General features: G+C 37.5%; 1 long non-coding RNA gene across 4 annotated transcripts in view; it reads left to right on the top strand.

The window, feature by feature from the left end:
• Positions 1-24: 24 nt before the first annotated feature.
• The window catches only part of LOC135293848 (uncharacterized), a 28440-nt gene continuing 15538 nt past the window's right edge, over positions 25-12926 (top strand). For all 4 annotated transcript variants that reach the window (XR_010355935.1, XR_010355938.1, XR_010355936.1 and 1 more), the window contains exons 1-2: positions 25-854; positions 4671-4790. This is a non-coding gene — a long non-coding RNA (uncharacterized LOC135293848). The remainder of the gene's footprint in view (positions 855-4670; positions 4791-12926) is intronic.

Below are 12926 nucleotides of genomic sequence, written 5' to 3' on the forward strand. Positions count from 1 at the left end.
GGCGGGGGGGGGGGTGGGGAGGGAAGTGGCGCGAAGGCAGGTCCCGGCGGCAGCAGCGGCCGGGCTCGGGGACCATGTGGGTGAATGAAGGGCGGCGGCTCCCGCCTCAACGTAAATATCCACAAGCCCCGCTCCGCCCTCATTAGAATAGAAAACAAAGTGCTTCCGAGCGCCGCGCCGCCCAATCGCCGGCCGCGGCCCCCGCCCCCGCCCGCCGCCGCCTGCTGCGATTCATCCACGCAGTAGGCATGCACCGAGCCCGCCGCCCGCCCGGCCTGCCCCGCGATGCACGGGCACCGCCGCTGCCGCCGCAAACTTTGTCTCCGTGGTTCCGCTGGGGCCGGGCCGCGGCGGGGGAGCGGGGTGCCCGCCCCACCGCACCGCACCGCGCAGAGCTCCGCCGGGGGATGGCGGTGCCGCGCGCATCCTGCCTGCGCAGGCGGTGGGGAAGGGGAGGGAAGGAGGGAGGGAGGAAGGCACGGGGTGGGAGATGCACATGGTGGCCCCGCGGTCACGGGAGAGCTGGGGGAGGCCCGGCCGTGGGGGGCGGGCAGGGCAGGGCTGGGCCCGCCCGCCGCCGCCCCGCGAAGTTGCGCGCGGTTGGGAGCGCCGCGCCCGTCCCGCCCCGGCCGTGTCCCCGGCCCCACGCGGAGCTTCGGGATGAAGGGGGTGGTGCCGCATGTGGCTGCACTTGTCCGGAGGAAACTGCTGCGCTTGGATCTGGCTGGAAGGCTGGATAGGAAACCCGAGTCGTGAGGGTGCGAGTGGGAGAAGTGTGGGAAGGCAAGCAGCACCAGCAGCATGCCCGGCCGGCGGTCTCGGCCGGGGGTCCTACCCGCGACAGACCGACCCAGGTGCGAATCCCGGAGGCTGCGCTGGGCTCTGGCCGGTGTCCCCCGACGTCTTGGGCAGACTCTGCGGGCGAGCCCCGGGAGCTGAGTCCCGCTCGGAGCCGCCATCGACTGCGGCTGCCCCGAGGGCCCGTGGAGACCCGGGGCCGGCAAAGGTGCCGGGACCTGTGGGGACGGATGGGTGCTCATTGTCACAAAGCTGCGTAGATGAGGGGATAAAGTGAAGTGTGTCGCCAGGTTTTCCTATGGCACTCGTGGTATGTTTGGTGGTTTTTGGTTTTTTTTGAGTCCGCCTCAGTTTTCTGGACTGTGATAGGAAGTGATAGTTGGAGATCAAGATACGTTGCCATCACATAGATGCTTATTTTACAGACTAGATCAATCCTGCATTTTAAAAGGTGAAAGTGCCTTTAGTTACTGATGTTATATTACATTGTTTTGCACAACAGTGATATTTTATAGATCAGCATTTACAGATCTACAGTTCTTTACGTCATTATAAACAAAAATCACTATGACTTCTGAATAAAACACCAGAAAATCTGTACCCTGAATTTGCCATTTCTAACGCACTTCGAGGGTTTGTTTACTGTCGTATTATGTTGTTGTCCAATGATTTCTGCAGACAGTAGCGTATTTGTTTTTATAAATTATTTTAGTAACCTTTCGCACAGCAGAAGAAGTTTGCCTTTTCTCAGGTTGTCTAATTTGTAGTTTTTCAGAATAGGACACCAGTAGTTCCTATGCTCATAAATACATTTCAATAAAGCTACAACAGTTTCTTTTAGGCCACTTTGCTGTGTTTGAACCTTAGAAATGTAATAAACCACAGTTTTGTTTGGGGTTTTGTTTTATTATTCATATGTGATGTCAAATGTCACAGAAGTAGATTGTAAGTTTTTTTCTCATCCACGCCTTGTAGTTTGGGTTTGATTTTGTTTCTCTTAAATATATATTTACTGATGTATGCAAAAAATATTTTACAATTTGATAAATTACCTTTTCGGTACCATAGCTGATTTTTAAAACCACAGTAATGGAAAATGCAAATGGTTTTACATTTTACTTTAGTGAAACTGAAGTTGTTCTTCCTTGCACCCAAGGCTCCTTTCTTGCACCTTTAGCCCTGTTTACCTCCCCACACCCCCAAAACCATTTCTATAATTTTAAATTCTTTTTTCCTTTTTTTTTTTTTTTTTTTTTTCCCTCTGTAAGCCTCTAACTTTTGGCAAAAAGGGCAACAAAAGATAGTAAGATGCAAATATAAGGATATTTATGTCTTGCTGCTTTGGATAAATTCCATGCCTTGCCAAAGTTAGTGGCAATAGTCCCACTGATTGAACAGGTAAAGTTTCAACCCTTGCCTTACATCCAAAGATTCCAAATGGCTTTTGCAAAGCTTGGCAGGTATTTTTTAGAATCTAGAGTAAATGAAGTGATAGGGAAAGTAACATGACAGCACACCAAACTTTCCACTGGCTGAAAAGAGCCAACAAAGGCATAAGTGAGGAAGAAGACTAGACTGATTTTTTTTTTCCCAGTGTCTTTATTCAGAGAGGATACTGCATTCAGGACCTAAGTGTCTTGTTTTCTCACCACACCTAGAAGAAACAGGCTACAGATTGAATGAAGAAAAAAGAATTATTTCACTGACTCAAATGGTTGGGCTCACAGAATCCAATATGTCTGCTACTGAAACTAGTGGAATGGTCTTCATAAAGCCGCCGTGTGCACTGGTCGTCCATGAGCACACATGTTGCTGTTTTGTGTTTTATTTTTTATATAACTTCACTTAAATGTAACTTCGGAGTAGAATGTACTAAATTGAGAACAGCATTCCTAAAGAGGAAAAAGTGACACAATTCTAAATGCCCTTAAAGGAAAAAAAATTGAAACAGTAAATACTGTGCTGTATCTTGGAAAATACACTCAGAAATTAAGGCCCTGACGTTACTGTCCTTTAACACGTATGAACTATTTGTTTGTCCTTTATAAAGCACTGCCCATCTTATTTTTCTTTGCTACAGTAGGTGAGAACATCACATCATAATATTTACCTTCACAGTAGTGTGGCATGGCAATTACTATTACTGTGTAACAGATAATCTGATATAATAAGATACAGAAATTAGCATATTCAAAGCCAAGACTGGTTCCTCAACAAGTGCCAATTAGTTTTGTTTAAATTGATAAAAAGAATAAGGAGTAAATCAGTATCCTTTGTACATCACTCAGGATCACAGGTAATATGAATGTTATGCAATACACACTACTAAGAAATCTTAGGAATTTGCTACTTTATCAAGCTGCTTCTAAAAACAAAAGAAAAATTACCTGAAGGAAAAATAAAATTTTCACAAGTCTGTAAAAAACCAGCATTATCTCGTAAGATGTACAGTAGTCACGTCAGCTCCTTGTCCTTATGCTCCTCTTTAGAGTGAGACTTATTAAAAAGAATTTGTAAGATTCTTTTTGGTGCTTTTAGGGTCTTTTATTTCTTAAAAAAAATAAATGAGTAACACAAGGTTTCCTGATTTGGTATTTTGGGTATTTTACTCCCAACTTCAAAAATTTCCCTTTGGGAAAAAAAAAAAGTACTGCAAACTGTTTATTTGTAACAGAGGTGAGAGATTTAGTAGATTTCAGTCAAAAAGGAGAAAACAGGACAAACAATTCCCCAATATGTTTTTATATTTACTTAGCACTGCTAATGCACGAACCAGTTAAAAAAATAACTCATCTAAAGTAAAACATTTTGGAATTACTGATTTTTTCAGAGCTAATTCTTGCTGTTCAAAAACAGTTTTGAAAACACTATATAAAAGTACCCAAACAGTAAATAAAATGGTGTAAATTGGCTTCTTTGTTTTTAGGATTAGATTATCCTTTTCAGTCATAAAATTTTTTAAAAATCAAACCTTTAAAATTCCTGCTCATTTTATCATACTCAAATACACGTGAATCATAATTTCAAATATTTGTATTTTGAAGGAGGTGTGTACTCTTCAGGGAGGTGAGTTATAACAAGATACAGGAGTCCTCAGTCACAGGCAGTTAAACATCTATATCTGATTATTATTCTTGGGAGCATGGTACTGCTATCATTCAGCCATTAACTTTATTTCCCAGTGTTTATGATGTTATCCTATCTGGAGATCAGTTTTTGCACAGACTCTAGCTATTCATTTCACTTGTAAAATTGTTCCCCTTTATATGTTAGTTTCATTTGAAGTATGGAAGTCTCTAATCTGTGGGTATTTTTCAGCATCTGCAGAGAGATGAAAATTTAAGAGCTGAAGCAGCATGAAAGGAAGGAATATTTATAACTGGAGAGTGTTGCATTTGCAGCAGTGTTTCCCTTACCTCTGTCCTATCCAGTTCAAGTTTTGTGCTCTCTGAGGCTGGAGTGGCTGGGTACAGGCAGGAGGACCCTTAAATCCTTCTCTCTCTCAAGCTGGCCAAAAGCCTCTGCTGCTGTGCTTTTTACACAGACAAGTTTTACTGCAGGATCTGCCTTAGGTTTCTCGAGAATGCTAATAAGAAACTGGAAATATTCCCCAATAGGATCTTGTGCTCCTATAAATTAGTTTGGAGAGATGTTTCTGTTACTGTGATCCAGACTCAGCTACAGGAAGCAAACGTTGCTGAGGAGAGGAAGACTGAAGATATGCTGCCTCATCTTCAAGTATTCTGTCCTCTGTCTCACAAGCTTACTTTCTTGGCTGTTGAAACTCTCTCTCTTGTTTACTGTTTCAACCTGTTCACTGCCTTTCATTTTCCCAATTCCTAAGATAAAAGTATCTTACCTGTGTTCTACAGAGTCTAGAGGGAGGTATCGTGAAAAACACTGAACAGCTGGAGAACAGAAGACGCAGGATTTGCTTCAGACCAAACTGGATCTAAAAATATTGTGAGGGGAGAGGGAGAGGAAAAGCACAGGTATGAGCATGGTAAGAAGGGATTTGGAAAGTAGGAAAAAGATGGTCAAGAACAGACTCTGAAAAGAGGGGAGAGAAAAAGTTGAGAGCGATTTGAACAGGATCTCTAGGATGAAGTTGTGCTCTGACACGTTTTTTATAAATGTTTGATAGGTTAGTCTGTCCTTCAGCCTTTCTTGGTACTGATAGATGTAATTCTTGTCTTCTGTTCCCTTGGCATCCAGCAAAAAGCAGATACTTCTTATTTTTCTTGCAAACATTCAGAATTACTAAGAACATGGTTTCAAGCCTCACAGTGGCTTTATTGAGGCTAAATAAATGAACATCCCAGGAGAGATAAAGCAAAGTGGCTGCTGTATCCTTCCCCAAAATCCCCTCTCCACACTCAGTGAGGGCATTTTTAAACTTATGTAGGAATGAATCCTGGCATGTTAATGCAAATAATTATGTGATATACCTTCACAGGAGTGTAAGAGCAGTTAGTGAACTGCATGTGGTTATAGAGACATGGCTATCTTTTAGGGATGTACCTGGGCTAGCTAACCCAAATGCTTAATACAGCCACCTGTCTCCTAGATTAATTAGAGAATGAAGATTAACAGTGAAGGAGTGGAAAAGAATGGCTATATGGTAGATGGAAGGATAGAGGCAACATATGTACTGCAGGGATTTGGGAATATGGCGATTAATAGACTAAGGGAGAGAGAGAATTAGTATGGAAGAGGGAAATATTGAGTAATGAAGAGAAAATGATGAGTGGTGAAAAAACTGGGAATTTGGGAGACTTTATGTTCACGTGAAAGCGTGAGCTGAATACCAAGGCACAGTGAGACCTTTTGAATGTTACAGTAACACCTGTAGATATTATTATAGATGTTCTTCAGAATAACATCTGTAAACTCTTGATATTTGTACTTAAGAAATTTATACCTCTGTCTGTCTCCAGAATCTGAAGTATTGATGATAAATTGTACTTTAGGTCTTCTGCCTTTGACTCTGAAATAAGTCAGTGTGTAAAGGACCACCCTGGCACCGGGATCAAAGTAATATCTCAGAGGAGTTGATGCTAATGTTTTTTGAAGCATTTGGCAGGGTTTTTTGCCAAACAAAACCCTGCAGTCCAGTCAGAGTCCTGAATATTTGGGATGAACATTGGACTGAGATACTTGATAAATAAATGTTTGTGGACAATGTATAGTAATAAACATTATATTTTCATTTACTGTCAGCATATCTATTGACAATGAGTATTACACATCAAAAACATCCTTTGACAACCGCTTGTTAGGAGTGTGTCTGGATCTGGGTACACTTGGCGTGTCCTCATCCCTAAGGAGAATGAAGCTCTCCAGCCTGTGTGAGCTGCCTGCTCTCCATCATTAAGGCCTCCTCCTTTATTTAGCACTTCTGCAAACAGTCAGTCCTTCTTTTCCTCTCCAGTGCTGTCCTCAGCTCTTACAAAGCTTTGTGAAGCAACCATCCTTTTTTCTAAGGTGAGGAACTGTGAAAAAAATATAGATTAAAATGATATACTTACTCTTCTCATTTTAAATAATTTTAAGACATTAGTCAAGGTAGAAACAAACTTCAGGTATTTATTTTCCCTTCTTTTAATGTAGCTTTAGCTCAAACCACTTACTTTATCACAGGAAAATATAGTTTCATTTTTCCTCAACATTATCTGGGCAGGTAGGCTATCTGTGTGCAGACTTTTGAAATGCATTCTTTCTTGTTGGTGAGAAAAATTACTGAATTCAAGTATATGGCTGTTCATATGTGTGTAGTGAAGAACACGGTGACTCTACCCTTCATTGTGAGACTGTGCTGAAAGTGCTATACGAAAATAAATATATGTGTCGATATCCACCAATAAAAATGGTAATGATGTCATAAGAGTTCAACCTGCCCTAGTCTACTGAAAAATATTTGGCCAAGATTTTATCTTCCTCCATAGCTTTGTGTCAGTGAGACTAGTGGTTCTTGGTGACATCAGTGTGCACGTTGATTAAAATTCTTTGTCAGGTCAGCAACCTGTGAGAATTTTCAACAGTTGCAAGCTGGGTTGAATACACTGGTTCCAGAAAAGTGATAGGACATTTCTTAAGAGGAATTCCCAAATTGCTTACCTCCCATTTTAGATGTTTGCAAGCAATGAACAAAAAATATTTCCATTATTCTAATGGTGATTTTCACTAGATGTTGCTAGCAAGATGTCTGTATCAGTCGGTGCAACTGACTCATGGAGAGAGCTCCGTTGCTTGTAAGGTATTTTTGACAAGGCCCAGTAAGTATAGAGTAGTCAACATTTTGTGATTATTCATTGTGTTTTTTTCTCCTACTCCAAGTGGTAGGGAGGCTACTGAGAGGTTTAGTAGTGAGGTAATATAATAGATGCTGTCACTGCACTGACAGCAAAACTCACCATTCCCTGTGTCTCCTATTCTACAATTCATGTTCCATCAGTAGGAAAGAAAATTTCATTTTTTCCAGAAATGGAGACTTGGACAAGAGTGATGTGGTCAGTAGCAGAGTAGTAACAGAGTGGGGAAAAAGAAGAAAAAATGGTTCTGTGTCAGGACCCATGATTAATTAGTTTGACCACCATCTTGACACAGACTTTAGACATGCAGTCTTCTTGTGCAGATAGGTACATACATATCAGATGCAAATAAAGATGTCTTTTCAACTACATTTAGACAAATTTCATCACCTTTTTGTCAGCTTCTTAAATCTTTTTCCAGTTGTGTGTATCTCAGCTGTGTTTTTGCAGTACTATCTGCAACTACTTTGAAGCTAATTTAGATTCTTTCATGAACAGATTTATCTTAACTGCATATAGTGTGTTCAAGAGCTGGGCTAAAATGTAGCATGGAACTTAAAATATTGAACTACAGCAAAACAAATGCCACATTTGGTGAGCTTTCATATACTACAAGTCACTTTTCATGCCCTTGATATACAGTGTTCATTGGTAGAGTAAATCTGGAAAAAAATTAATACTGTTTTTTCAAAACAATATCAATCCAAACTTCTAAAAATCTCATATATTTATGTGAAGATAGCAAAATGTAGAAACAATTATAAATACAAATGTAATGAGTGAATGAAAATACACATATAAAAATGTCATGAACAAATGCTGTCCTGGAGGATCTGACAAATACTATTTGAAAATTAAAAATATGGGAATAACAACCTTCATATTCAGAGGACAGATAACTTTTTATTAAATTACAATAGGAATTAATTGTAAAAATAACTCGGTTTATTCAAATGTACTAACCATTTTCTGTTATGAGATTCCTTCAAATGCTCTGGGAAGTAATATCGTTTTAATATAAATTTAACTTTTTCTTTTAAATGTTATGCATATCGGTGAGATATGCATAACATTTAAATGAGAGAGCCCCTAGTTTCTTGTAATTAAATAAATTCAGTTAAGGACTTCTTGTTACAATAGAATTGAAATTGATCAAGTGTGTTTATAGTGTTAAGTATGCTTGTAGAAATTGACTCTGCTTATTCAGTGGATCTGCTCCTTGCATTTAATCCTTGTAATATCTAGTTTACTGATTAAAAAAATCTGTTTGATTAGTCCTTATTCATTAAACCTAAGGGGAAAAAAGATTGTCCACGAAAGATTGTGGTATACTTTTCTCATTTCTATTTCCATCATCAATAGAGCTGTTAAATGAGTTTGATTTGTAAAAGCTCCTTATTTCTTCAGGGACATAAGCAAACAGCATAGTTTCATACTATTTCAATGTTCCGAAGCCACTACATTAAGATTTTTAAAAAAACCCAAAAAACAAATCTATTTGGGTTAGCATTTGCTATCTTCATCTTTTTCTTTAGGATAAATTAACTGCATATAATTTAAGTGATAGATTGCCTTAAATGAAAGAAAGCATGTGAATGAAGTTACATAGTGTATAAATTTTAAATTTCGCTTATGCTACACAAGAGTTTGAGTGTGAAGTTAGAGACTCGCACAACAACACATTCCAACTCTTAATCTTAACTGGCAAGTTAAAAGTTGAAGCCAGTAGTGTTGAATTATCAGTATTGCACAGTGTGTGTGTGTAAAAATAAATACCTAATAGTTTTCAAAATAAAAAATCTGTTGCAGTTTCAGCCAGCTGATTGGTCATTTTTACAGTGAAAAAAACCTGTCAGTAATGCTATGTTCAATCAATGGAATATGGCCTCAGATTTACTAAAATTAAAAAAACTCCATACACATTGAACAGTAAAGAAATCGATTTTTTTTTTGCCATTGAATGATAAACTAAAAACTAAAAATATGCTAAATAATTTTGTTGATATGCCAAATAATTTGTAATACTTTGACCTAATGTTGTAATTAGAACGGAACAAATGCGAAACAAATGAAGAGGTAAAATAGGAAAACCATTTATTAAGAAATAATTGTTTATTAAGAAAAACAAATAAAAATATCCCATTCTTCTGTAAGAATTTATTGTAGTCATTAAGAGACCTAACAGTTATGACTGTTATATATATGTTTAAAAATGTTTTTCAGAATTACACATTAATTAAGCTTAGTCATGTTCCTTTTGGAGCAATGGTAAAGAAGCTATTTTTGACCTCAGCTGCACCATTTCCCTACACGAGCAAACAATATTATAATCTCTATTTTTAGCTCTGATGAAATGCTGATTGTCCAAAAAAATCTTAGCCTACTTATTTCTTTTAAGAAAAAAAAAGGAGAAAATTAATCAAAATGAGCAAACCTTGTTCCATCTTGTAAGATAAAAATTGTTTTAATGAAAATATTTTTAAGAAAAGCCTCAGATGTATACTTTCTCTAGTTATCTTCAAAATTTTTTCTCATTTTGTTTTATTCCATCAACTCTTTTTCCATCTGTATCACTCTAGGTTCTTCCCTCAAGAAGATTTCTCAGGCTATAATTATCCCAAGCATAATGAACACGTTTGTTTCTGGTACTCAAAGGAAGCTACTTTAGGTATCACAGCACCATGCTGCAGCGTAGTACCCTGTGGATGCACTTGCAAAGCACTTTCCTTGTTTCCCCTAAAACTGCTGAGCACCAATAACTTGCAAGATGCTAAATGCCCTGATTGCTCCTGCTGGGGTTTTAACACACTCATTGCCTCCCTATGTGCTCAAATAAGAACAAATCAGAAATAGGAGTGCAAGAGTTTGATCATGGCATTTTACTTTGTTATTATAAATTTCAGAAATGTACTTCAAATATCTATTTTATAGCTGTATTTGCAAACTGATATTAGCAACATGCTTTATTGTGTTTTCAGTCTCTAAGACTAAAAATGATGTTTTGCTGTAATGTCAAAACAAAAAAAAAACCATACAAATTTATTTTCACAGTGTACATATGCATATATTATTGGTCAACTGACATTCGTGACAAAAAATCTGCAGTGATACTTGCGTTAGACAGATAAATATTTCCTTAGATATTGTATCATTTTTCTCTGATGAATGCAGCACAGGAAACTGCCCATACCTTTTATTTTTACAAAACAATTTCAGCTTTGGTCAGTTACACCAGTCAACGTCCTTCCAGTAATCTTTTCTGATCAGCAGACAAGCAATATTAATAGCTTAAAAGTAACCTGAACTTAAACTTTTCCATTTTATATTGGATTAATTGGATATTTTGGGGGTTGTGATGTATCTATGCCATTGTGGCACCTACAGAGAGGTTTACTTTTTATCACAACGGGGAAGAAGTATTCTAGGAGCTCTAAAATGAGAACATCAGGCTGAAACGCTTGTGAATAAGAAAGATAAGCAATATGAAATAATGAGCCTGTACAATATGTAAAATTATTAATTTTTTAAAATTTGTAGTCTAAACCTTTTTAAGACAGTGCTTTACCAAAAGGGGGGCGGGGGAAAGTTGCACTACTCTGCTCTACTCTGTCTTTTTCTGCAGCCCAGTATCTAAGCAAAATATTTAACATAATATTGACTCTTCTCAATAGCTTTTTCTGGCCAGTAAACATGAGACAGATTTATCAGTAACATAATTTTAGTAGATTTTGACACCTTATGGTAGCTAGCAACTTGATCCAACAAATGCAAGACTGAAGATAAAAACAAATTCATTGCAGAATAGAAGAGGGTGTAGTCAAAATGATACTGACAATATAAAGTGAATTACAACCCAAGACCTTATGCTCTATCAAACTGAGGAATCAACTTTCATAGACAAAAGAGAATAAGAAAGTTGCAGATGAAATCATAATAATAAGGAGAAATAGAACAGTGGGAAAAATGCGATGATATTTATTCATACTTAAAAAAAACCACAGAGGTGTTCAGTTAGTTAGTCTTTAATATAATTGTCTTTATTCTGATTTTAAAGATTATGGGTAATGTAAGATGTGAATTCCCCTTTTTCTTTCCATATGTTCCTAGAGCAAAAATAGTTCCCCCTCTTCATATGGATTTCTCCAGATAAGGAATGAAGAAGCTGTAAATTAACTCCTCATTACTACAGTACAAATGCATACTTCCAATATGCTGATTTGAGGGGAGAGGAGAAATGAGGAGACAGCTCTTTGGAAAACTCTGTTAAAATCTGTCTTCCAGAAATTTCCCACTTAATTACAGACTTTTTTTTTTTAACAGCATTTAATTATTTGTGTTTATACTTAGGAAAGCAACAAAGAAAACAACAACAAAAACCTTCAAACACCAAAAACCCAGCACAAAACTTAATTAACTAGACTTGGTAGTGAGTTTCATTATGTTTGAAAGTTCTTGATTCTGGTAAGAAGGTAGTACAACAATGGGATAGGATGATCCTGTCAAAAATCCCCCACTACAGGACAACATGACTTAAACAGCAGAGGTGACCAGATATGAAACCAAGATTAGAATGTCAGGCCAGAATTGAGCAACAGAGCTGTAAAGACATCCACAGCAGAGAGCTAAATGTCCTTATTGCCATGTGCTGTTGTTCAGACCTGTCAAGAAGTTCTCTTTGGGAAAGGTGGATTCTACCTTCTCTTTCTGTTTTATGATTTCTTCAGTACCACTTGTACTTTACAGTAAATACAACATCTGTTACAAGATGAAATAACATCTGTTGTCAGCTAACACAGGCAAATAGACTGAGCTAGATGCATCAAATGATCCAGAATGACAGCATTTATGGGTGTCTAACACAAATAGATATAATAAAAATTAACAACAAACACACTTTTGCCTACACTCAGATATTAATCTCTACAGCTTGCTCTGAGAAAAAGAAAACAAACCACCATGCTGGATCTTTTTCAAATGACCATGCTGTAGCTTTATGGAAAACAAATCCCAAACTATAATATATTTGGGAAATTATGTATGTGAGTATGCACATATATGCTTAATTTTGAAGACATCAGGAATCATATTATGATAGTGTTCTATTTAATATCATTATAGTCTAGAAAGTGCTAACTTTTTTTTCTTTTCACATATATAATTTTTTTCAATGAAATTAATATTCAAATACTTAAATGTATTTTTGTCTTGTTAATTCAGATGTTTTGACTTTCAGACACCGTCTTTTTTTCACATTCTGGCTTGCTTCTCTGCTTGAGTTCAAAGCCAGCATCTGTTTCTCCATTGTTTTACAAGAAGTCTTCTGCAGAACAAATAAGTGATATAATTAATTGCAAGCTCAGAGGTTAAAAACAAGTTCCTGACCTTAAAAGTCACTAAACAGAATTATCTGTTATAGTACTTTTACTTTTGTCATCTTTCATTACATTAACAAAATGTATCCATTATGTCCATTATTTAGCCCTTCTTGTTGATGCTACTATTTTTCATGGTATCTTGATCCTCTTTATAAAAATCCTTAAATATTTCATTGTAATCAAATCTGTACTTCTCAGGGTTTTCAATGCTAAATTTTCAAATACAACTATTTTAATTTCCCACAAGTAAGATTTGCTTGTTCCTACATATTCTTTCACACAATAATCTCTAATTTATATACTTCCTTGAAAAGTATGAAAGTTGCTGTATGAGCTTACTTAGGGCTTTTCTCCAAATTCACTGTATTCTCAGTTCATCATTTTGAATATTAACTCTTCACCCATTATGAATTGTTGCTAAGTAGAGTTGAATTTTGTATAG

The sequence above is a fragment of the Passer domesticus genome, chromosome 2, assembly GCF_036417665.1.
Source record: "Passer domesticus isolate bPasDom1 chromosome 2, bPasDom1.hap1, whole genome shotgun sequence".
Classification (NCBI taxonomy): domain Eukaryota; kingdom Metazoa; phylum Chordata; class Aves; order Passeriformes; family Passeridae; genus Passer; species Passer domesticus.